The following is a 25,335-nucleotide window of genomic DNA, read 5'->3' on the forward strand; positions in this document are numbered from 1 at the left end:
GACCGAAATTTTAAATTCACTTACAGCTACGATACACATCGAACCACCTTCCTAGACCTTGAGATAGAGGCATCAGGAGGTTTTCTAAAAAGCAAAACCCACTACAAACCCACTGCCTGAAATTCTCTGTTACACTTCTCCAGTTTTCATCCCAGATCCCTGAGAGAAACCTACCTTACGGCCAATACCTTAGGCTCAGGCGCAACTGCAGCGAGACCTAGGACTACAAGGTGCAGGCTAAACATTTCAGTGCAAAACTAAAATAGCGAGGCTACCCTAAGAAGATCACAGAGAAGGCACAGAAGTGCGCAAGAAACCAGAACCGGGAGAGACTTATTGAAACATGCACTCGGGAAACAAAACCCATACCATTGACGTGTGTGACCACATTCAACACAGTCTCTACCCAGGTATCCAAAATCATAGGAAAACATTGGAATATAATAACTACAGGAAAATTGCAATGGGACACCCCTCTGATTTCTCATAAAAAAGCTAGATCCATAAAAGATGCGATTGTCTCGACCAGACCAAAACTCCAACAACCACCTAAGCAGACAATCACCAATGCATGGGGCCTTCCCAACATCATAGGCCATTATGCCTGTGGCGATTGTAGTGTTTGCCACTTGACCAACACTACAAAAATACTAGCCCTCGAACCAGGGAAACAGGGGGAATTGCGCAGTCACACTAACTGTAACAGCACTTATGTAATCTACCGCATCACCTGTCCATGTAACCTGTGGGACATTGGGATGACCAGCAGAAAAATCAAGACACAAATATGTGAACACCGCAGCACCATCCGGTGCAAGAAGAACATGACCAAACTGACAAACCATTTTCTAGAAATGGGCCACACCACTAACGATATGCGCTGGGAGGTGATTGAGAGCATTAACCCTAACGTGCCCAACATCCAAGAAAAGCTGCTGAATAAGGAGCAGCAGTGGGTCTACCGGTTGTCGATCCACAAGACTGGCCTTAATGACAATATTCCGTGGAATAGCTTGAGCACCCACTGAATCCCACCTACAGCTGTATCCCCTTTCCTGTAATACCTACAGCAAACTCTTTAACTCCCATGTATATGTAAATGAGTAGGTGGCATTAGATAACAGACATTGCCCTATTTATTTTTCTTTAATTTTGTCTTTAATTCCTTAATTTTTCTGCCTTTTAATGAGCTTACTCGTTGCTCTTACATTTATTCCAATGCTCCAATTGGTGCATCACATTCCATAACGTCCCCCACCAGGGTGCCCTAAGCAGGCGAGAACACCCTCTCAGCCCACCATTTCGCTTCGTAGCCCATTCCATGATGGCGGCTACTTTCCCGGAGTTCCACTATCTGTGCATACTCCGGCTTGCAGAACCATTGTGCCCTACGGCGCAGGCACGTTCCAGTGCAGCGCCTCCCCCTGACATCAACTCCCGCTGTTCCTCCGGTAAATGCTACTGGAGCCAGTATTTAAGCGGACGCCACCGGCCGCTTATTACCAGCCGGGATGCCGTGGGTACCAGACTAGGTTTTCCGCAGAGGATTCCTAACAAACAAGTAAGGTCTTGCCTCCTGTCCCGCCGATTGCGGGCTTACCAGTTCCCCTTGGCCGCGAGTGGTACTGACCACTATCCTTTACTCCATTCCTCTAGAACGTACACAGGAGTGCCTCTCCCCGCGCCCGATCTACTAGAATGGAACCTTTAGCAAAGTAATTATCGGTGCCATGTTTTTAACTATATCATTTTTAGGTCTCGCGCCTGTGATTGCAGGGGCGAAAGCCCCTGCTCTCGCAGAGCGAGTCTATTGTAATCATTTCAGTCCTTTTTGCTTTCAAGGACTAGGCAGAGCGGACAAGAGGCTGTTACGCTCATGCAGCCTGCCGGAATCAGATCAGGTCGCGCGCATGAACACGCGCTCCGATTCCGGCAGGCTCTTCACAACACATGCACAACACACATACAGCCCAACCCCCCCGCTGCACATACACACATATACGGAACCCCCCTGCCCCCCCGCCGAGCATACACACACGCACACACAGAACCCCGTGCGCTTACACTTACACATCCCCAACTCAACCCCCACCCCCCACACACGAGCGCACACACACAGACTATCCCCGCCGCCGCCCCCGCCCACACACACATGCATACAGAGACCCCACACACACACGCATACAGAGACCCCACACCACCCCACCCCACCCCACCCCCCCAACTAACCCTACTCACCGCATCGCCGGACTCTGCAGTCTCCGCGGGGCTCTCCCTCGGGCATGGGAGCCCCGCGTCACCAGCACTGCTTTTCTGTCCAGGCACTCTGTGGGCATGAGCTTCCGAAGACGGAAGTCCCGCCCCAATGCAGGTTTCCTTAGGGCTCGCTGCGAACGCACATTCAGACGCATGGCAGAGTCGGATTCCGACGCGCGCCTTGGGATTGGGTTGCGCGTGTCGGAATCCGACTCTGCCATGCGCCTTGGACTTGGGAATCGCGCTTGAGCTTCAGCTGATGCCGGGCAGCTTGTGGTTCATTGGAAGCGCCTACACATTTGTTCAGCTGCGGGCGTTAAAAATCCTGGCCATCAGAGCAATTCAGGGACAGGTTGTACTGTTTCTCTTGTACATACAGCTCTAGAGAGCTGCGCAGTCCCATCGGGGAACTCCCATTTATGCAGACATTCACGGTACCGGTAAATCTCTGCTAGGTGCCCCATTTAGTGGTCATGTTATGTACTGCAGTTGGGGAACCACACCAAATGACACTAACAGGTGCTATACAAGCGAGATCCAGCGGCTTCCCTGGGACAAAGGGAAATGTAGTACCAGTTAGAAAGATGAAGGAACTGAAGAGATAGTCGATATTTTTGTCGGCCTTATATCAACCTTAATATGCTACTCCTTATTCACAATCGATCACGCGATGAAGGAATTTGCTAATGCTCCTTCAGAGACTACTGGCATGACAGCAGTCAGGTCTGTAAACTACAAATCCCAGCATGCCCGAAACGATCTGTTCCTGGTGCTGATTGGTTATTGCCACCCGTCAGTCAGCCTTCTCAACAGCCATGCCCGCCCCTTGGCTGGGCTCGGCTGTACTGCTGCACCTGGATGCTGAGAGACGCTGGCTCTGAGACGAGAGGAGGAGGCTTGGCCGCCCCTCTGCACGGCACCCGCAACAGCTGCAGCCCAACACGAGCTACCCGCCGGGGAGAGCCTTGGCCATTACAGCCACGTGACAGGGGTAGGCTGAAGCAGGGTAGCTAGGCGCTGGGCATTCTCTATGTGCTCAGGGGAGGTTAATTCCTAACAAATGGGGAGGCAACTGGACAGGACGGAGGTAAGAGGGGTCTGGAGTGGTGAGAGCAAGACTGAAGAAAACAATGGCCAGGGGTTGAGGACGGGAAGGATCGTTTGAGGATTTTACAGGGTGAGGTGGAGTTTGAGGTGGGTGTTGAAGAATCGATCAGGAGAGATAGGGCATGAAAGATAGTGGACGATACATAGGCAGGGACAGGTGGAGTGGTGAGGAGAGGGTAGTGGGCAGAAGGCAACAGTTAAAATGTATATGAGGTAGAGCCGTATGGAAGAAAAAGACAAAACAAAAGCTGAGGGGAAGAAACAGGATTGAGTAAAGTTGGGGTGGAGCAAAAAGGTTGGGGTGATAAAAGGTGGAGAGTGGAGTTTAAACTACACCGGGGATGAGTGACAGCAACCACACTTTAAAGTGGAATGGAGAGGAGGAAGATTCAACAGTGAACAGTTAAAATGTTATTCCCCATCCTTTTATTATCCTAATGTTGGAAAAATGGTTAATTTGTATACAAATCAATTCAAATCATTGAAGATAACCCCCAACCATGGTGTTAAGTTTTACATTCTGAGTTTGTGCTTTTTCAGAGCAAGCACTATTAAACAACACTGTTTATCAGTGTAAATAACACGTGACTCCTACACCTTGTAGTCCTTGGCCTTATGTAGCATTTCCTATACACTGATTTAAAAACATGTGATTGATTGTCTCTGTGTAATACAACACATATTGCATTACAAATGCTGTAGGTGTCACATTTGCAAAAGTTATAACTATTGGCATTGTCATACACAATGCCAATAACTCAAACTTTAATGCTGCGAGACCTATTGCATTGTAAATGCTTGATATATGTGTGTTTGTCTCACTGTATATTACAGCGGACTCAGCACGTAATTTCTATATGTCTGTAGTGTCTTACCAAACGTACTCCTTAACAATAGCGACACCAGGGCCATTCGCCATCACCATAGGGATCGGCCCTGTGCTACATCGGCATTTGACACTGCAATCACACTTCATGCACTTAGATATAGTGCCAATGCACCATGTGTCCCGCCACCACCGCATGGAGCAGAATCAAGCCAGTACCCACTGAATGCATGCTGCGCTTCAGCGACTTTCACTTGTTCTTGAAGTACCAGATATTGCCATGCATGTCACACATCACCCAATCTTGCATGGCTGGTATATCCTCATAGCAGTCTCTCATAACGCATTGTTGTGTATTGTCTTTTTCCTTCCCACTGGATTTTTCTCGAATACCTGCAGTGCCTGTAAGTAACACAGCCGCACCTTTTTAATTCTTTTAATTCCTTCCACCTTTTTCCACACACCTTAGCGCGTGTGTAGGAGATATTCACACATGGCACTACTTTTTGCCACTAACTCATATTTTCCTGGTCCTGACGAAAGTCCCGCAAATTTTTCCTCAGGGACTGAAACATGTAGACCGCCAACACCTAGTCAACTAAGTAGTCGCAATTTTTCTACTAGTAGTTACATCACTATTTTTAACTCCCACCCTGGGTCGCCACAAATAAAATATTGGGCAAGGATTCCCAGAGGTGTATTTCATTACTCACCTTCATCCACATCACACTGTTGCACGACACCTGCTCCGCTGTAATCAGGCGTAGAAGCACAACCAGGCGGCATTCGGCTGCCTGTTTGGACCCCGATGATGAAGCATGACACCAACCAGGTTGGTGTGTGAGGGGTTTATAAACAAAAACCTATTGTGCCCAGCTGAAAAGCCACACTCACAAGTGACCTGGAATACTAATTAATATTCAACTACTTCCACATAGTGGGCTAATCCACATTGTTTTCTTGATGAAAAGACCAAAGCCAGACACCTTGCTTAGTTACGATCTTTAATGCCTGTTGTGATGGGTTTGTTCCCCAATATTCTGTGACTCCGAGTAACTGTAGAGAGTGTGGCAGGTGGTGCTGATATTTTTGACTGGATGTGCTGGTCGTTATTTTGTTCCAAAGTTTGGCCTCCAGGCTGCCTTCCTGGAAGTTGTTCCATTTGTTACAGAGCTTACTGAACGTGCCTTCCTAAACGCTTTAATGATCTAATAGGCTGAGTTCTAACCTAACTTATGCTGGGGATGAGGACCTTGGCATTCTCGTTTAAAGATTCTAGTGGTTAGTTTGTTTAATAAGGTGCTTGTTGCGCCCATCATAATCTCATGTCCATATGATAGCGAGTTGGTGATCTTAGCCTTCCTTACCTTGAGCAGTGGAGTTAGGCTTGGACTAAGTAGCTATTTTGAAAGTCTTGCTGAGGTGACCTCAACTGACAGTGCTTTAGCCTTCACAGCGTCTTTCTGCTTGGTGAAGCAGCCTCTGGAGTCCAGGAGAATTTCCAGGTATTTATAGTGTGGCACTGTGTCAATGCTTTTACTGTTGAAAAACTACCCACCTTTCTGCTGCTTCGATTTGCCAAAATGAATTATTTTTGTTTTTCACAGTTTCAGTACAACGGTGCTGTTTATAGTGTAGGGGAGAAATTCATATAGTAGCCTCAGCAGACCTACCTTTGTGTGGCTAAGTAACACAAGGTCATCAGCGTATAAAAGGTTGCTGATATGGGTTCCATGTAGTTGACGCGGTGGGAGTTCACCTTTTCAAGTGTGGAGGATAGGTTTGAGATGAACAGGTTAAAAAGGAGGGGCAAACGGAGCACAAGAAACCAACAAAGCCCATTAGGTTTGTTATGAAAGCCCTCACTCACCGACCTGGTCGGTGACTTGCTTCATCATCGGGCCCCACTGGGTGTGACCGAGTGTCACCCCAGTGTGCTGCAACGCCAGATTTGCTGCGGAGCTGGTAATGTGAAGAGGTGAGGGCTATGTGGTGAGTTATGTGAACAGAGTGAAGTGGTGAGTTAAAATTGCCTTGTATGTATCAAAAATTGTTTTAATATATGATCATCAAGGGCAAGGTTAAAAATGTGTTGGTAAGCAAGGCCAACTAATTGGATGGTCTGCTTCCAATAACATTAGGTGAAGAAGTGATTGGTCAACATGTTTCAGCCGGAATCGTGTAATTAACCTGGCATTCGTCAGGACCTAGAGTGAATAAACCCCGGCGGTATGGGCACGCTAAGGCCCACCCTACCAAAGGACTTGAAAGTAAAAAAGTGTCTGTGAAGTGCAAAAAAACGAAGGGTCTTCACCAACCAAAAAGGCAGGACGCACACAGCCCCTTGGTCTCTGATTAAGAGACAAAAATAAAAGCACCTGTGAAGGTAAAAGGTACAGACCAACATAAAGAGACAAACAAACAATTAGAATTTGTCAATAGGCTAACAGATTAAAGCTGGTGACTTGTCCTCGAGGTGCCAACAAGTGCACAACTCATACCTAGTAGCAGAGGTGCGATGCTCTGCCTGTGGCTTGGACTAATCAGATTATTGTATAGCATTTAACAGTGTGGAGTCAATCTCACGTGTCGTACTTGGTGGTTGCTCACAAGTACAATGGCCCTCAGTGCGCGTGCGCTAAGAGGAAGATAAGTGAAAAGAAGGGGAATGGCGATGGTGTGGACATTCGCTCATTACTTAACCACTAGGCGATCAATGGGCCAAAGGCCTGTGACCACTCGTCCCAATCGAGTGCAGCCAGAGTGTTGCTTACGTCCACGACTGAGTAAGCACTTCCGGGGTGTCTTAATTATATGAGGCTGTATTACCTACTTAGGATATCGCTAGACCTTTTTCGTCTTCTCCCGGATTTGTTTACCTTGTTTACCTCAGACCCCATTGGCCAATTCTCACACATGCGCACAACATACAACGTCCACCCCGGAAGTGCGTACGCTGCTTACTCAGCCTGGGTATTTAAACCGGCTTTGCATCCCAAGCCCGGATCGGCGAGACCCGGTTCTGAGGGCATATCAGGTGTACATTCGGGAGACTGGCGTCGTGGGCGTGAGTAACACTCTGGCTGCACTCGACCATATGAGCTAAGTACCTTTGAAGCTTCTTTATCTAGTTTGTCCCTTGTTTTGTTCCATCTTTCCTCCCCCTTGCAGGATGTGCCAAATATGCCGTCCCCTCCCTCCCGCGGTCTATGGGGTGAAAGTTCATCCCTTGTAAAGTGAGAACCTGTCTACCTCACCATTCTCGGTTGGGACGAGTGGTCACAGGCCTTTGGCCCATTGATCTCCTAGTGGTTAAGTAATGAGCGAATGTCCACACCATCGCCATTCCCCTTCTTTTCACTTATCTTCCTCTTAGCGCACGCGCACTGAGGGCCATTGTACTTGTGAGCAACCACCAAGTACGACACGTGAGATTGACTCCACACTGTTAAAAGCTATACAATAATCTGATTAGTCCAAGCCACAGGCAGAGCCACGCACCTCTGCTACTAGGTATGAGTTGTGCACTTGTTGGCACCTCGAGCACAAGTCACCGGCTTTAATCTGTTAGCCTATTGACAAATTCTAATTGTTTGTTTGTCTCTTTATGTTTGTCTGTACCTTTTACCTTCACAGGTGCTTTTATTTTTGTCTCTTAATCAGAGACCAAGAGGCTGTGTGCGTCCCGCCTTTTTGGTTGGTGAAGCCCCTTGTTTTTTTGCACTTCACAGACACTGTTTTACTTTCAAGTCCTTTGGTAGGGTGGGCCTTAGCGTGCCCATACCGCCGGGGTTTATTCACTCTGGGTCCTGACGAATGCCAGGTTAATTACACCATTCCGGCTGAAACATGTTGACCAATCACTTCTTCACCTAATGTTATTGGAAGCAGACCATCCAATTAGTTGGCCTTGCTTACCAACACATTTTTAACCTTGCCCTTGATGATCATATATTAAAACAATTTTTGATACATGCAAGGTAATTTTAACTCACCACTTCACTCTGTTCACATAACTCACCACATAGCCCTCACCTCTTCACATTACCAGCTCCGCAGCAAATCTGGCGTTGCAGCACACTGGGGGGACACTCGGTCACACCCAGTGGGGCCCGATGATGAAGCAAGTCACCGACCAGGTTGGTGAGTGAGGGCTTTCATAACAAACATAATGGGCTTTGTTGGTTTCTTGTGCTCCGTTTGTATCTATACCTAATTAATACAGGAACACTCTTTTGTTGTTGTTTTCTAGTAACCTTGGGGACCAAGAGTGTTTTCTACTCTCCCTACCTCTCTTTTTGTTGATCTGTAATTAGCAGCGCACAGCTGTGAGAGTTCCTCGACACCTAAGTCTCAGGACTTGTTTCTGACTTACCTTTTCCACCTAACTCAGAGGTGTTAGTGTTACACACCACACACCTTCCTACATCCTGCATAATTTCAAACTTGGGACTTACTTTCTCTGAAGCGGAAATTGATGCAATTATGGCAGATTCCAACCTCTTCGCAGACCCGTCTATTTCACAGGCTATAGCACATACCTCGGATTGGGAGAAGTTAACAGAACAAAAACGGGATCGTATTCGAACTATTTTACATGGGACGATCATGAAACAGTATTTATCTTCCAACTCTGCACCAAGAGGCCTCTTGGTGACGAACGCTCCATGCATCTTTTTGAATGATGCGCAATTTCGTAAAGAATGGGCCATGATCGCATGGCATTGCACGCAAGATTGGCTCGTTCTCATAATCAAAACTGCCTTTCGTCAGACGCCCTACTCATAGAAATTCAGGAGACCGAATCGCAATTCAAAACTACTGTGACCGGTTACAAGAAGAAATTGGATGAGATCAACCGCGAAATGAATGAATACAAGGAGAATCTATTACAGGTGAAATTAACAAAATTCCAGAAGGACTTAAAAAAGTTCGAACTTAACAAAATCTACCCTTACGCTGATCCCAACTATACGGTGACAGCAAAGAGTACTAATGACTCAGACCTGACAGATCACAACTCCTCCAATAGTAGCGGATCCAGTACAGGTTCATACAAACAAGGACGGAGACGAGGAAACAGGGGTAACAGAGGAAACCAGAGATACCAGAACCACAACCAGGCACCCAACTGGCCAATGGCACCGCATGCTGGGTATGAACCTCCACCATTCCCTTTCCCACACCCATAATTCCCGATGATGGGATGGAATCCAGGTTGGCACCAACCACCTCTGCAAAACCAATACCAACAGCCTTTTTTAGAGAGGAGCCGGAGAGGCAGAGGCAAAAGCAGAAGAACACCCAACCAAGTCTCCTGGCAAACAGACGACGCAGTCGGGAACCACACCAGGAGCAAGACACCACAACCGGGGACAAGCAACCAACAAGTCTAATCATGAACCTGTCGGATCTCCAACTAACAACCATCGAACAAAGAGTCCTAGAGAAAGGGCTTGGCTTCGTACCCACAGCCCGCCCAGACAAATTCAGGTTACACTGTGAATTAACTGATTTCTTTCGGAAATTAAAACTGAAGGCATTTTTTGAAGGCAAAGAAGACTCTAATGCAGACTTGCGCAAAGGTGATGCTGGTCCGAGATTAAAATCAACATTCTTACCTCCACCGCACACTGTACCTGCTGCAATCACAGCTTTTGAACAAGCAGTGTTCCTAGATCTAGAAACGAGCCCTGAACCAGAGATATATGCGAATTTCAGTACCGAAGAGTATCGGGCACTGGAAACACTGAAGAACAACAATGCGATCACGATAAAACCTGCCGATAAGGGCGGAAGGATCGTGATTCAAAACACCACTGATTATGAAAGAGTTTGTGAAGAGTTGTTGAATGATACTAACAACTACATCCCACTCACCTTAGATCCCTATGTCGATCTCCAAAATCGTATTACCAACTTGGTCAAGGAAGCCGAAGTAAGGGGCCATCTGTCGAAAAACGAAGCAGATTTTCTTTCCACCAGTAAAAATATTGTCCCTTATTTTTACACACTCCCAAAGACCCACAAAAACAAATTACCACCTCCTGGCCGCCCAATAGTGTCAGGTATCGTGTCCCTACTAGAACCCTTGTCCACATTTTGTGACCAGTTCTTGAAACCGATCGTCCATAATACACCTACGTACCTAAAGGACACCAAGAGTCTACTTCACCAACTACAGACCATTTCTTTTGAGTCAAACTCCATCATTCTTGCAACTCTAGACATTGAGAGCTTGTATACTAGTATCCCTCAAGATGAGACAATCAAAGTACTAGGTACAGCTCTGAATTCCGTCCCCTGGGACTACAACACACCAAAAGAATTCATAATAGAGTGTGCCACCATCGCACTCAAAGAAAATTTCTTTGCCTACAAAGGACAGTTGTTCCTTCAATGCTCCGGGACCTCGATGGGCAGTACTTTTGCGCCTAGCGTGGCGGGGCTGTACGTATCAGACTTTGAGGCTAAAAACATACAGTCTATTAACAACCCCTTTGCCAGGAATATTTCCTTTTGGAAACAGTACATAGATGATGTGCTGCTAATATGGAAAGGAAGTATGGAACGTCTGATGGAATTCCTGGGTTGGATCAATACCATCAACAGATATCTGAAATTTACCCATACAGTAAGCACCACGGAGGTGGTGTTTCTGGATGTGGTAATAACGAACAGTGGGATGACTCTTACTAGAAAAAACCCACTACAAGGCCACGGCTAAAAATAACCTGCTGCAGTTTTCCAGCTTTCACCCACGTCCATTAAGGGAAAACCTACCTTATGGACAATATCTACGAATCCGACGGAACTGTAGTAGCACAGATGATTTTAAACAGCAATCAACTGACCTAACTGCAAAGTTGCAACAAAGAGGCTACCCCAACCACATTCTCAACAAGGGATTCAAACGGGCACGGAACCAACCACGAGAAGTCCTACTGGAACCTGTCAAAAAAACCACGGTGGAACCCCTCTGACTTGTGTCACTACCTATAGTGCCTTATCGAACCTGATGGAAAAATCCATAAATAAAAATTGGAAAATCATCTCCAGCACTAAGAAGGACTGGCAGAAACCCTTGTTCTCTTTTAAGAAAGGACGTAGCCTGAAAGATGCACTGTTCCATACGAGACCTAAAGAACTAACGGCAACTCCAATAAGGAGTGTCACAGACGCATGGAATCTACCTAAAGTCACCGGTCACTTTCCATGTGCTAACTGTTCCGTATGTCACCCGACGACTTCCACCAAATCATTGACCCTGGAACCTGGCAAAACATGGTGGCAAAAAGCACACACCAACTGCAACTCCACTAATGTTGTCTACCTTGTCACATGCCCCTGTTTACTCCGGTACGTGGGTACGACGACAAGAAAAGTCAAACAGAGGATATGCGAGCATAGGACCAATATCAGGTGCAAAAAAGCCACGACGAAAATGAGTGACCACTTCCTACAAGCTAACCATACCACTAATGACTTGAGATGGACTGTCATCGAGCAGATCACTGGGGGACCCAACATTGCTGACAGACTGTTCGACAAGGAGCAACGTTGGGTGTACCGTCTGGGCACCCATGTAAATGGCCTGAATGATGTTATCCCATGGGGATCTGTCCTCAAGTAACCTGTTCCACAATGCTACCCGTACAAGTTCTGTTACTTCCACCATCTGCTAGTGATAACTGTTGTATAAACTGATGTCCAAAGCCCACTAAAAATGATCAGTCTTTCCACCTACCTGTTAATTCAGTACCCTGTGTCTGAATTATATGAGGCTCCATTACCTACTTAGGATATCGCTAGACCTTTTTAGTCTTCTCCCGGGTTTGTTTACCTCAGACCCCTTTAGCCAATTCTCACACATGCGCACAACATACAACGTCCACCCCGGAAGTGCATACGCTGCTTACTCAGCCTGGGTATTTAAACTGGCTTTGCATCCCAAGCCCGGATCGGCGAGACCCCGTTCTGAGGGCTGATCAGGTGTACATTCGGGAGACTGGCGTCGTGGTCGTAAGTAACACTCTGGCTGCACTCGACCATATGAGCTAAGTACCTTTGAAGCTTATTTATCTAGTTTGTCCCTTGTTTTGTTCCATCTTTCCTCCCCCTTGCAGGATGTGCCAAATACGCCGTCCCCTCCCTCCCGCGGTCTATGGGGTGAAAGTTCATCCCTGGTGAAGTAAGAACCTGTCTATCTCACCATTCTCGGTTGGGACGAGTGGTCACAGGCCTTTGGCCCATTGATCGCCTAGTGGTTAAGTAATGAGCGAATGTCCACACCATCGCCATTCCCCTTCTTTTCACTTATCTTCCTCTTAGCGCACGCGCACTGAGGGCCATTGTACTTGTGAGCAACCACCAAGTACGACACGTGAGATTGACTCCACACTGTTAAAAGCTATACAATAATCTGATTAGTCCAAGCCACAGGCAGAGCCACGCACCTCTGCTACTAGGTATGAGTTGTGCACTTGTTGGCACCTCGAGCACAAGTCACCGGCTTTAATCTGTTAGCCTATTGACAAATTCTAATTGTTTGTTTGTCTCTTTATGTTTGTCTGTACCTTTTACCTTCACAGGTGCTTTTATTTTTGTCTCTTAATCAGAGACCAAGAGGCTGTGTGCGTCCCGCCTTTTTGGTTGGTGAAGCCCCCTTATTTTTTTGCACTTCACAGACACTTTTTTACTTTCAAGTCCTTTGGTAGGGTGGGCCTTAGCGTGCCCATACCGCCGGGGTTTATTCACTCTAGGTCCTGACGAGTGCCAGGTTAATTACACCATTCCGGCTGAAACATGTTGACCAATCACTTCTTCACCTAATGTTATTGGAAGCAGACCATCCAATTAGTTGGCCTTGCTTACCAACACATTTTTAACCTTGCCCTTGATGATCATATATTAAAACAATTTTTGATACATACAAGGCAATTTTAACTCACCACTTCACTCTGTTCACATAACTCACCACATAGCCCTCACCTCTTCACATTACCAGCTCCGCAGCAAATCTGGCGTTGCAGCACACTGGGGTGACACTCGGTCACACCCAGTGGGGCCCGATGATGAAGCAAGTCACCGACCAGGTCGGTGAGTGAGGGCTTTCATAACAAACCTAATGGGCTTTGTTGGTTTCTTGTGCTCCGTTTGTATCTATACCTAATTAATACAGGAACACTCTTTTGTTGTAGTTTTCTAGTAACCTTGGGGACCAAGAGTGTTTTCTACTCTCCCTGCCTCTCTTTTTGTTGATCTGTAATTAGCAGCGCACAGCTGTGAGAGTTCCTCGACACCTAAGTCTCAGGACTTGTTCCTGACTTACCTTTTCCTCCTAACTCAGAGGTGTTAGTGTTACACACCACACACCTTCCTACATTCTGCATAATGGCGAACTTGGGACTTACTTTCTCTGAAGCGGAAATTGATGCAATTATGGCAGATTCCAACCTCTTCGCAGACCCGGCTATTTCACAGGCTATAGCACATACCTCGGATTGGGAGAAGTTAACAGAACAAAAACGGGATCGTATTCAAACTATTTTACATGGGACGATCATGAAACAGTATTTATCTTCCAACTCTGCACCAAGAGGCCTCTTGGTGACGAACGCTCCACGCATCTTTTTGAATGATGCGCAATTTCGTAAAGAATGGGCCATGATCGCATGGCATTGCACGCGAGATTGGCTCGTTCTCATAATCAAAACTGCCTTGCGTCTCTCAGACGCCCTACTCATAGAAATTCAGGAGACCGAATCACAATTCAAAACTACTGTGACCGGTTACAAGAAGAAATTGGATGAGATCAACCGCGAAATGAATGAATACAAGGAGAATCTATTACAGGCGAAATTAACAAAATTCCAGGACTTAAAAACGTTCGAACTTAACAAAATCTACCCTTACGCTGATCCCAACTATACGGTGACAGCAAAGAGTACTAATGACTCAGACCTGACAGATCACAACTCCTCCAATAGTAGCGGATCCAGTACAGGTTCATACAAACAAGGACGGAGATGAGGAAACAGTGGTAACAGAGGAAACCAGAGATACCAGAACCACAAACATGCACCCAACTGGCCAATGGCACCGCATGCTGGGTATGGACCTCCACCATTCCCCTTCCCACACCCACAATTCCCGATGATGAGATGGAATCCAGGTTGGCACCAACCACCTCTGCAAAACCAATACCAACAGTCTTTTTTAGAGAGGGGCCGGAGAGGCAGAGGCAAAAGCAGAAGAACCCACAACCAAGTCTCCTGGCAAACAGACGACGCAGTCGGGAACCACACCAGGAGCAAGACACCACAACCGGGGACAAGCAACCAACAAGTCTAATCACGAACCTGTCGGATCTCCAACTAACAACCATCGAACAAAGAGTCCTAGAGAAAGGGCTTGGCTTCGTACCCACAGCCCGCCCAGACAAATTCAGGTTACACTGTGAATTAACCGATTTCTTTCGGAAATTAAAACTGAAGGCATTTTTTGAAGGCAAAGAAGACTCTAATGCAGACTTGCGCAAAGGTGATACTGGTCTGAGATTAAAAGCAACATTCTTACCTCCACCGCACACTGTACCTGCTGCAATCACATCTTTTGAACAAGCAGTGTTCCTAGATCTAGAAACGAGCCCTGAACCAGAGATATATGGGAATTTTAGTACCGAAGAGTATCGGGCACTGGAAACACTGAAGAACAACAATGCGATCACGATAAAACCTGCCGATAAGGGCGGAAGGATCGTGATTCAAAACACCACTGATTATGAAAGAGTTTGTGAAGAGTTGTTGAATGATACTAACAACTACATCCCACTCACCTTAGATCCCTATGTCGATCTCCAAAATCGTATTACCAACTTGGTCAAGGAAGCCGAAGTAAGGGGCCATCTGTCGAAAAACGAAGCAGATTTTCTTTCCACCAGTAAAAATATTGTCCCTTATTTTTACACACTCCCAAAGACCCACAAAAACAAATTACCACCTCCTGGCCGCCCAATAGTGTCAGGTATCCGGTCCCTACTAGAACCCTTGTCCACATTTTGTGACCAGTTCTTGAAACCGATCGTCCAAAATACACCTACGTACCTAAAGGACACCAAGAGTCTACTTCACCAACTACAGACCATTTCCTTTGAGTCAAACTCCATCATTCTTGCAACTCTAGACATTGAGAGCTTGTATACTAGTATCCCTCAAGATGTGACAATCAAAGTACTAGGTACAGCTCTCAATTCTGTCCCCTGGGACTACAACACACCAAAGGAATTCATAATAGAGTGTGCCACCATGGCACTCAAAGAAAATTTCTTTGCCTACAAAGGACAGTTGTTCCTTCAATGCTCCGGGACGTCGATGGGCAGTACTTTTGCGCCTAGCGTGGCAAGGCTGTACGTATCAGACTTTGAGGCTAAAAACATCCAGTCTATTAACAACCCCTTTGCCAGGAATATTTCCTTTTGGAAACGGTACATAGATGATGTGCTGCTAATATGGAAAGGAAGTATGGAACGCATGATGGAATTCCTGGGTTGGATCAATACCATCAACAGATACCTGAAATTTACCCATACAGTAAGCACCACGAAGTTGGTGTTTCTGGATGTGGTAATAACGGACAGTGGGAGGACTCTTACTAGAAAAAACCCACTACAAGGCCACGGCTAAAAATAACCTGCTGCAGTTTTCCAGCTTTCACCCATGTCCATTAAGGGAAAACCTACCTTATGGACAATATCTACGAATCCGACGGAACTGTAGTAGCACAGATGATTTTAAACAGCAATCAACTGACCTAACTGCAAAGTTGCAACAAAGAGGCTTCCCCAACCACATTCTCAACAAGGGATTCAAACGGGCACGGAACCAACCACGAGAAGTCCTACTGGAACCTGTCATAAAAACCACAGTGGAACCCCCTCTGACTTGTGTCACTACCTATAGTGCCTTATCGAACCTGATGAAAAAATCCATAAATAAAAATTGGAAAATCATCTCCAGCACTAAGAAGGACTGGCAGAAACCCTTGTTCTCTTTTAAGAAAGGACGTAGCCTGAAAGATGCACTGTTCCATACGAGACCTAAAGAACTAACGGCAACTCCAATAAGGAGTGTCACTGACGCATGGAATCTACCTAAAGTCACCGGTCACTTTCCATGTGCTAACGGTTCTGTATGTCACCTGACGACTTCCACCAAATCATTGACCCTGGAACCTGGCAAAACATGGTGGCAAAAAGCACACACCAACTGCAACTCCACTAATGTTGTCTACCTTGTCACATGCCCCTGTTTACTCCGGTACGTGGGTATGACGACAAGAAAAGTCAAACAGAGGATATGCGAGCATAGGAGCAATATCAGGTGCAAAAAAGCCACGGCGAAAATGAGTGACCACTTCCTACAAGCTAACCATACCACTAATGACTTGAGATGGACTGTCATCGAGCAGATCACTGGGGGACCCAGCATTGCTGACAGACTGTTCGAGAAGGAGCAACGTTGGGTGTACCGTCTGGGCACCCATGTAAATGGCCTGAATGATGATATCCCATGGGGATCTGTCCTTAAGTAACCTGTTCCACAATGCTACCCGTACAAGTTCTGTTACTTCCACCATCTGCTAGTGATAACTGTTGTATAAACTGATGACCGAAGCCCACTAAAAATGATCAGTCTTTCCACCTACCTGTTAATTCAATACCCTGTGTCTGAATTATATGAGGCTCTATTACCTACTTAGGATATCGCTAGACCTTTTTAGTCTTCTCCCGGGTTTGTTTACGTCAGACCCCATTGGCCAATTCTCACACATGCGCACAACATACAACGTCCACCCCGGAAGTGCATATGCTGCTTACTCAGCCTGGGTATTTAAACCGGCTTTGCATCCCAAGCCCGGATCGGCGAGACCCGGTTCTGAGGGCTGATCAGGTGTACATTCGGGAGACTGGCGTCGTGGGCGTGAGTAACACTCTGGCTGCACTCGACCATATGAGCTAAGTACCTTTGAAGCTTCTTTATCTAGTTTGTCCCTTGTTTTGTTCCATCTTTCCTCCCCCTTGCAGGATGTGCCAAATACGCCGTCCCCTCCCTCCCGGGGTCTATGGGGTGAAAGTTCATCCCTTGTGAAGTGAGAACCTGTCTATCTCACCATTCTCGGTTGGGACGAGTGGTCACAGGCCTTTGGCCAATTGATCGCCTAGTGGTTAAGTAATGAGCGAATGTCCACACCATTGCCATTCCCCTTCTTTTCACTTATCTTCCTCTTAGCGCACGCGCACTGAGGGCCATTGTACTTGTGAGCAACCACCAAGTACGACACGTGAGATTGACTCCACACTGTTAAAAGCTATACAATAATCTGATTAGTCCAAGCCACAGGCAGAGCCACGCACCTCTGCTACTAGGTATGAGTTGTGCACTTGTTGGCACCTCAAGCACAAGTCACCGGCTTTGATCTGTTAGCCTATTGACAAATTCTAATTGTTTGTTTGTCTCTTTATGTTTGTCTGTACCTTTTACCTTCACAGGTGTTTTTATTTTTGTCTCTTAATCAGAGACCAAGAGGCTGTGTGCGTCCCGCCTATTTGGTTGGTGAAGCCCCCTCGTTTTTCTGCACTTCACAGACACTTTTTTACTTTCAAGTCCTTTGGTAGGGTGGGCCTTAGCGTGCCCATACCGCCGGGGTTTATTCACTCTAGGTCCTGACGAATGCCAGGTTAATTACACCATTCCGGCTGAAACATGTTGACCAATCACTTCTTCACCTAATGTTATTGGAAGCAGACCATCCAATTAGTTGGCCTTGCTTACCAACACATTTTTAACCTTGCCCTTGATGATCATATATTAAAACAATTTTTGATACATACAAGGCAATTTTAACTCACCACTTCACTCTGTTCACATAACTCACCACATAGCCCTCACCTCTTCACATTACCAGCTCCGCAGCAAATCTGGCGTTGCAGCACACTGGGGTGACACTCAGTCACACCCAGTGGGGCCCGATGATGAAGCAAGTCACCGACCAGGTCGGAGAGTGAGGGCTTTCATAACAAACCTAATGGGCTTTGTTGGTTTCTTGTGCTCCGTTTGTATCTATACCTAATTAATACAGGAACACTCTTTTGTTGTTGTTTTCTAGTAACCTTGGTTACCAAGAGTGTTTTCTACTCTCCCTACCTCTCTGTTTGTTGATCTGTAAAAAGGAGGTGCGCCAACACGCAGTCTTGTTTAACGCTGCTTCCTGTTTGAATCTTTTTTGAGACATGGAAGCCTTCTCCCAACTTTATTCTAATCCAAGTTTGTGAGTGGATTTCGATTATGGGTTTTAAGAGAGTGGGAGGTATGCCCAAGCTCTCTAATTTTTGCCATAAGCGGCCATGTGGCACCCGGTCAAAAGCTGCCTTGAAGTCGACGAAGCAGCAGTGAAGTTAGATATGATGAACTGCTGCTTTCTCCATCAAAACAGTTAGTGTCAGTAGGTTGCTGGTTGTGCCTGAATTGGCCACAAAGCCACTATGGTTGAAGGGGAGGCTCTGTGTTTATTTCTGCCCAGGCTTAAATCTCTTCCAGTTCAATGCTGGCATAGTATTTAGATTCGATATCAAGGAGAGCTATCATTTTATAATTTTTCAGGTAATTTGTTTTAGCACTTTTATAGACGGGATGGATGATGGCGCCTTTCCAGGAGCATCTTCGACTGAGATGATGGACCCGGTGTTACCTTTGCAATGGACCTCAATGGATGCTCACCCAGATGTAGATGATGGATGGGGCTGGGATGGTCAGAGATGCTTGAATGATTGCTGAAGTGATTGGATTAAAATTGGGTCCAGTCATCGACACTTATGTATACGATACCTTGTCCTCTGCCTCCTAGTGGGCCTCTATTCACGAGAGACCAGAATACCTTTGTGTTGGACTTCTTGCTAGCATGGACTAACTTCAACCAAAACTGTTCTGACTCTGTTTGTTTGTCTCTGTGTACAGATGAGTTGAAAGCTTTTTGATCTTGCTGATAGTGGTTAAATAGGGATGCGTCTCCTGGGCTTTGGAATTTGGGCTTTTTTGTTGCAGATGAAATGTGAGGATGTGGTGTATCTTGCCAGGTACAAGTTCTGGATGGAAATTTGTTAATTATTCTGTTCACAAGTGCTTCCCAGCCGTCGATGATGGGTACATCTTTTTCACTTAGTAAACGTAGAAAATCACTACATATATCCATAACGGGGAGACGGAGCTGGACGTCCATTTCATTCTCCTTAGGTTCTCTGAGTGGCAGTCTTAAATTGTGTGTGCGATTGCCTGGTGGTGGGGAATATTCGGAGATAAAGTTATTATTTAAGGTTGGAGGTCACTCTCCCCTTGTGCTGCGATGTGATGGCACTCGATTAAGGGGTGCAATTCACTGTTTCCTAATGTAAGGAACAAAAATGAGTGAGTTTGGCCGTTTGCTCTAGTCCAGGCCGGAGGAGTGTCTGTGGGTGAGCGACCATTTATTACAATGTTGCCTATTCTGCTGAATTGGAGGACAGCATATTCCCCCAGTTTGGAAGGTCTAAGTCCAAATGGTAATATTTGTGTAGCAAGATGTGGGGGAACTGCTGGAAAGATGATCCCTAGGTTCTCGATGGGGTTGTGGAAGAGGTTTGTATTAAAATCTCTAGAAATTAAACAGGGTGGGCTTAAGATGTTGCATAACATTTCATTCAGGCGGTCAAGTTTGCATATTTTCTCAGTTGTGCACAGAGAGATGTAAACATTTAGTAGAAGTAACTGGCTGTCTAAAGTAGGTCATTCAACCACGATACCAGCAACCCAGTCAACTTCAAATATTTGCTGTTTAATGCGTGCAGACAGTCTAGTAGATGCATGGATCGAAAGTCCGCCACGCAGTCTGCCGTACTTATTGTGTCTTGTAGTGGGCCATGTGAAATCTAGGTACTCTTCGATTAGGATGCTGGTTGCTGACCAAGTTTCCTGGAGAAAAATAATGTTGTGTTTTTTAAAAATCCTAGTATGTCTGGAGATTGGGAATTCGACAGAATTCCATGAGCAAATTATGAAACCATATTCGGTATTATTTCAATCAAACTGATTTGGGGATGGGGCTGCTGGCAGCCATGACCGGTCTGCACTTCGGGTAGCTTGCAGTTCGACACTGCACTCAAAGTTGCCAACTGGGAAGCGACTTCTGGCTGACTTTAACACAGAGAAAGGAGCAGGACTTATACTAGAAGCTGGAGCCTGGATGGGTGTGAGTATTGAAGGGTAGCGGGGAACACAAGGTATTGCTATATTTATTCCCCAGTTTTTGAATTGGTCGGCTTTTGATGGACATAGGGACAAACAGACCGTGGACACAAACCAGGTTCACCAACTGCAACAGCAGTAACCTCATTTATTTGATAACGTGTCCTTGCCAACTTCGATACGTTGGCATGACGACGAGGAAAGTAAGGACGAGAATACAAGAGCATAAGAGCACAGTGCGGTGCCGCAAACAAGCTACCCACCTTACTGCACATTTCCTGGAGGTAGGACACGGCCCCAATGATTTCCACTGGACCGTTTTAGAACAACCACAGATCCCCGAATTTTGCCCCGATGCTGGTCGTTTTCCGTTCAAAATTGAACAGAAAAGGGTCTACAGACTGAACAGTGATGAGGCGGGGCTCAATGAGCCTATACCGTGGATGTCTCTTTAAAACTACTATTACATCCATTGATCAATATATAGCCCTGACACCTAACCAATGTGCTTTCTGTCTTTGACACTCATAGTGATACCTTACATGCACACACTGAGCAATCTTCAAAAAACACAGTTTTTATAAAACTGGCATGTGAGACTGTGCAATTATAATACATATAAAATGCGGTAAACAAAGCCTGAAACATCCAGCATAATAAGCGTAATGACAGTTAAAAAACATACACTGGGCTCCAGCGCTTGTTTTTGTATAAACTACGAAATTACGCGTCTCGAACTACAAATCCCGACATGCATAGCAACCACGTGACTAATGTAGATCACGTGATTCAACCTTCCGAAACAGCCGCATAAACACAGCGTGAGCTCGACCACCGGTGCCCCCCCAGACAGCTCGGATGACTGTCGGGAGACACCGACGGACAGGTAAGCCACGCGCCCGATACTCTTGCCTTCAACGCGCTAAAACGTGCAGGGTTATGAGTTCTCTCTGTATTAATTAACATGGCTGGGAGTTCACCTCCTCATATAGCGTAGAGCAAGTACGTTTGATTGTATAGCCGGCACTTAGAACACCATGGGCGGGATTCTTAAGGCTTTGCCAAAATTCTGGTGGTAATTTACATGTGTAACATTATAGATGTTGCTACCAAAACAGAGCTTTGTAATATGTATAAGATTGCCTTATTTACCAACCGTGTCTATTTGTTTGAGATTCATTCTTTTGACACTGAGCTAAAGATCAATTATCTCAATCTGATTCTACAGAATCAGTATAAGCAGTGAATGTTTACAAGAAATCCATTTACAACCTCATGGATATTTTAACTGAGCCTTGATTGCCCCCTTCTTTTAATTCAATTTCTCAACTTTAGAGCGGTGCTCCTCATACCTGAGCCGCAGCCAGGTGGGGTGAAGCGCCTCAACCATCATTTATGGGTGAGTGTTTTGAATGGAACTTATTTCCTAGTATGTGCGATTCTGATGCCATTAAATAACGGTTTAACTTGATTAATAGTTTAAAAAAAAACAGGAATATGACATATTCACGTACTTTTGTTTTGTTTGTCCTTGTTTTTCCTGAGGATCCCATGTCCTCAGTACGGTGCGATAACAGTACGTGGTTCAGCACACAACCTGGACTTTTCAGGTGATATCTTTTAATAATTTTTCACGAAAAGCAGTAGTTTTTGAAACAACAGGTCCTGAAGAATGCATGGAAACTCTTTTCTTTATATGCAGAAACATGTTGACCACTACTGAGAGCGGATATTATTTCAAACCGGCATTTGCACTTGTCTTTTAGCTTTAGGGACTGGGAGATACTAATAAATTGTCTACCTCTACCCAGTTCACCTAATTTTACAACCCCTCACTATTTCACTTCTCTCACTTCACACTGCTTTTTCCAGTCACCACTTAAACACTTGAAAATCATGTATTACTTCCCTCTCACATTTCTTTTCATTTACAATCGGTCACGGTAACATCTGACCGGCCGTTTTGTTCTGTCTCCTGGGCGAGGAGAACCCAAATGATGCAAAAGAGGACAGTACAGTGTGGCTTCTGATGGGAATTTTTTCCATACGTCCTTGAGCCCTAACTCGGCTAGTATTACATAAAAGTTTGCATGGTGTGTTCCTACGGGTGTTATCTGTATGGTATTTGTCTTGTGGTCCATGGTGAATAACTCATTCCCTTGACTTCTAGGTACAATTTGGTGTTTTGATATTTGGTTCGGGGCGTGTACCTGGTTAGTCGTTAAACTTGCCCTCAGACCCTCATTTCAATTGTTGTTGTCTATGCGGCTTTTGATAGAACCAGTTCGCTTATGGCGGTGTATGCTAATGTAATTATAGTCGATTCTCCTGCTTGGAAGCCATTACTAGGTTTGAATTCAATGGCGATTATGACTTTTGATTCAAGAGTACACAGATGCAGGTTTTATTTGAAGAGCCTGATTATGTTCCTGTGGTTTAAGATGTCATGCAGGCAGTGGGAGACATACTCAGGTATTAACAGCAGTTTGGTCTTGTTGCTGTCGGTGCCAGATTGTGGATTTCGGCAGTTGAGGACTCAGTTGGCTGAAACTTTGCAGCTGATGTTCGTTGAAGGATGGATATAATGGACAAGGTGGGAGCTTGCTCACTGACTTGATAGGTTGGTGCTGAAGTAAGAATTGTTTTGCGCTTGAGCGCCAGAGGTGGTTGGCTCGGTGGGATTGCCGAGTACCGTAAACCCAAGCCTTTGCAGGTGTTAACTGCACAATGTAAGCCTGGACCGTTGATCATCACTTGAGGTAGGGAAGAAGCTTTAGTGGCATGGGGAGGCTTTTGCAGAGACGTAGTTGTGGCTGACGTATTAACAGTTGTCAGCTCCTCAAAGGCTTGTAGTTGACCGTTTCCAATGTTTCTGATTTTTCCCTGGGCAATTAGATGCAGAGAATGCTTTGAAGTTTTAAATGACTCTATTTCTGAAGAAAATTTCACTTTTGGGTGTGCTTTTTGAAGCGTTAGTGAGTGGGCTGCTTGCAACGGGCTGGTAGTGATGCTGAGCGCTGTGCTCCAGTCCTGTGCCGTCACTGGTTTTTTATTTGTGAAATAATTGCAGATTGTTTTTTTGGGTTCATCTGTGTGCCTACAACAGGATTTCCGGAGTCTTTTTTTTCCCGTTTTGATAGCCGATGGATAGATTGCTGGGGAGGTGGGGCGTCTGTAGATGCATCAGTGGTTGCATTGGAGACAGCTTTCTTCTTAGTTGATGGTGAAAAATGGCCTGGCATTTTATTGGTCTTATACTCAAGCTTTGAGGCCTCAACCTGCGCGGGAGCCAAGGACGAGGGGTCGGGGGACCTGGATGCGGGAATCTTCTGAATTTCTTTTAGTACTAATGAAAGGAATTGGGGCAATGAGGATAGAGAGTCAATGATGGGAGAGCAACAGCATACTGATTGAACTAGTTGCACTTGAGATTGGGCTTTTGTTATCAGTCAATTGAGCACCTCCAATTTTCGATAAATCCCGACGGTATACACAGCCAGGATGTTTAAGAGGTTCACCTGCTGGTCCATTTTGTCTGAGTGGTAAATCAATGCTAACACCGTAGAATGACGGGTTTGAAGAAATTGTGACCAGAACTCGTGTAAGTCTGGTGATGGCTAACAGTATACCTTTTGGATTCTTTAGTGAAAAAACACAGGTCGAGAAGGGTATTGGACATGATGTTGTGGCCCCCACCTGAGCTGATCTGTTGTTGCCAACTGTTGACAGTAAATGATGAAGGGATTGGGGATGACATTGTGAGGTTGCTTAGTTGAGCATTTGCCTGGGGTACAGCTTGTGGGGTAAGGACTCTAATAGTTGCTACTAGAGTTCTGATCAGACTGAGTGGTTGGCGAGGTCACCTCACATCCAATGAGAGTTGGAGGAAAACCAGTGCGATGGGAGAGTTATTGTATTGCAAGTCAAAGGAGACCTGGTTTATAGCCTGGGGCGATGAGGGGACCTCTGAGCTTCTTTTGTTTGGAGGTCGGCCCTTGTTGGGAAGTGTGGTAACGATGAACTGAGGCCTGTCACGCCAGCAGACACGTGGATCATGGGCTGAACCAGTGTTTAGTGCGGGCTAGGGCTAAGATAGTTGAAGTAGTCAAAGCAGAGGTCAAAAGGATGTTGTGTGAGCTTGGTCTGGACTTAGAAGCGGATACAGAGCTTCCAAAATAGACACTTTTTTCAACGAGGAAACTCCGATAGTTAAAGATCTTGATTTTGGATCCTCGAGGATTGGGCTTTCCTGGAATGCACCTGCACCAAGAGTTGTATGTTGGGTGAGGGCGCTATGAGGGAACTGAACTTTTGATGGAGACTGCTGGGATTGAAACTCAGGAACTGAGTCTGAGACATTACCCGGTTGTGGATTTGGTAATTTTGTTAGTTTTGCAATTGGGGATAGGGCCACTTCTGCAAGATCAGAAGCACTCCTCTTGAGGCTTTTTTAAAAGAATTAGGTGGGGCTTTCCTAGTTCTCCCTGATCACATCACTGGAAGATGTTTTGGTGGGGGATGGGAGATTAGCTTGGGAGCCCCAGGTTCCCTCACAGAACCCCCTACTGGCTGAGCAACTCAGAAATGCACAGAAAGCTCACCAAGGGATTGTGGCTCTGCTATGCAGCATAAGGCGGGGCAGGCTTGAAAAGGTTGGTTGACTTGCCCCCTCGGACAGTTCTTTAGAATCCTTGGACTCCTTAGACTCCTGAAATCCCGTTCATGGTGACTGCAGTAGCAGCGGCGGCAGTGGCGATGGTGGTAGCTCTGGTGATTGCTGAGTGGCTGGAGTAGACAGCTGCTTAGGGGGCAGCTCCTTGGACTCCTTGGGTTCCTTGATGGTGACAACTGTAGCAGCAGTGGCAGTGA

The sequence above is a fragment of the Lissotriton vulgaris genome, chromosome 3_1 (assembly GCF_964263255.1).
Source record: "Lissotriton vulgaris chromosome 3_1, aLisVul1.2, whole genome shotgun sequence".
Classification (NCBI taxonomy): Eukaryota; Metazoa; Chordata; class Amphibia; order Caudata; family Salamandridae; genus Lissotriton; species Lissotriton vulgaris.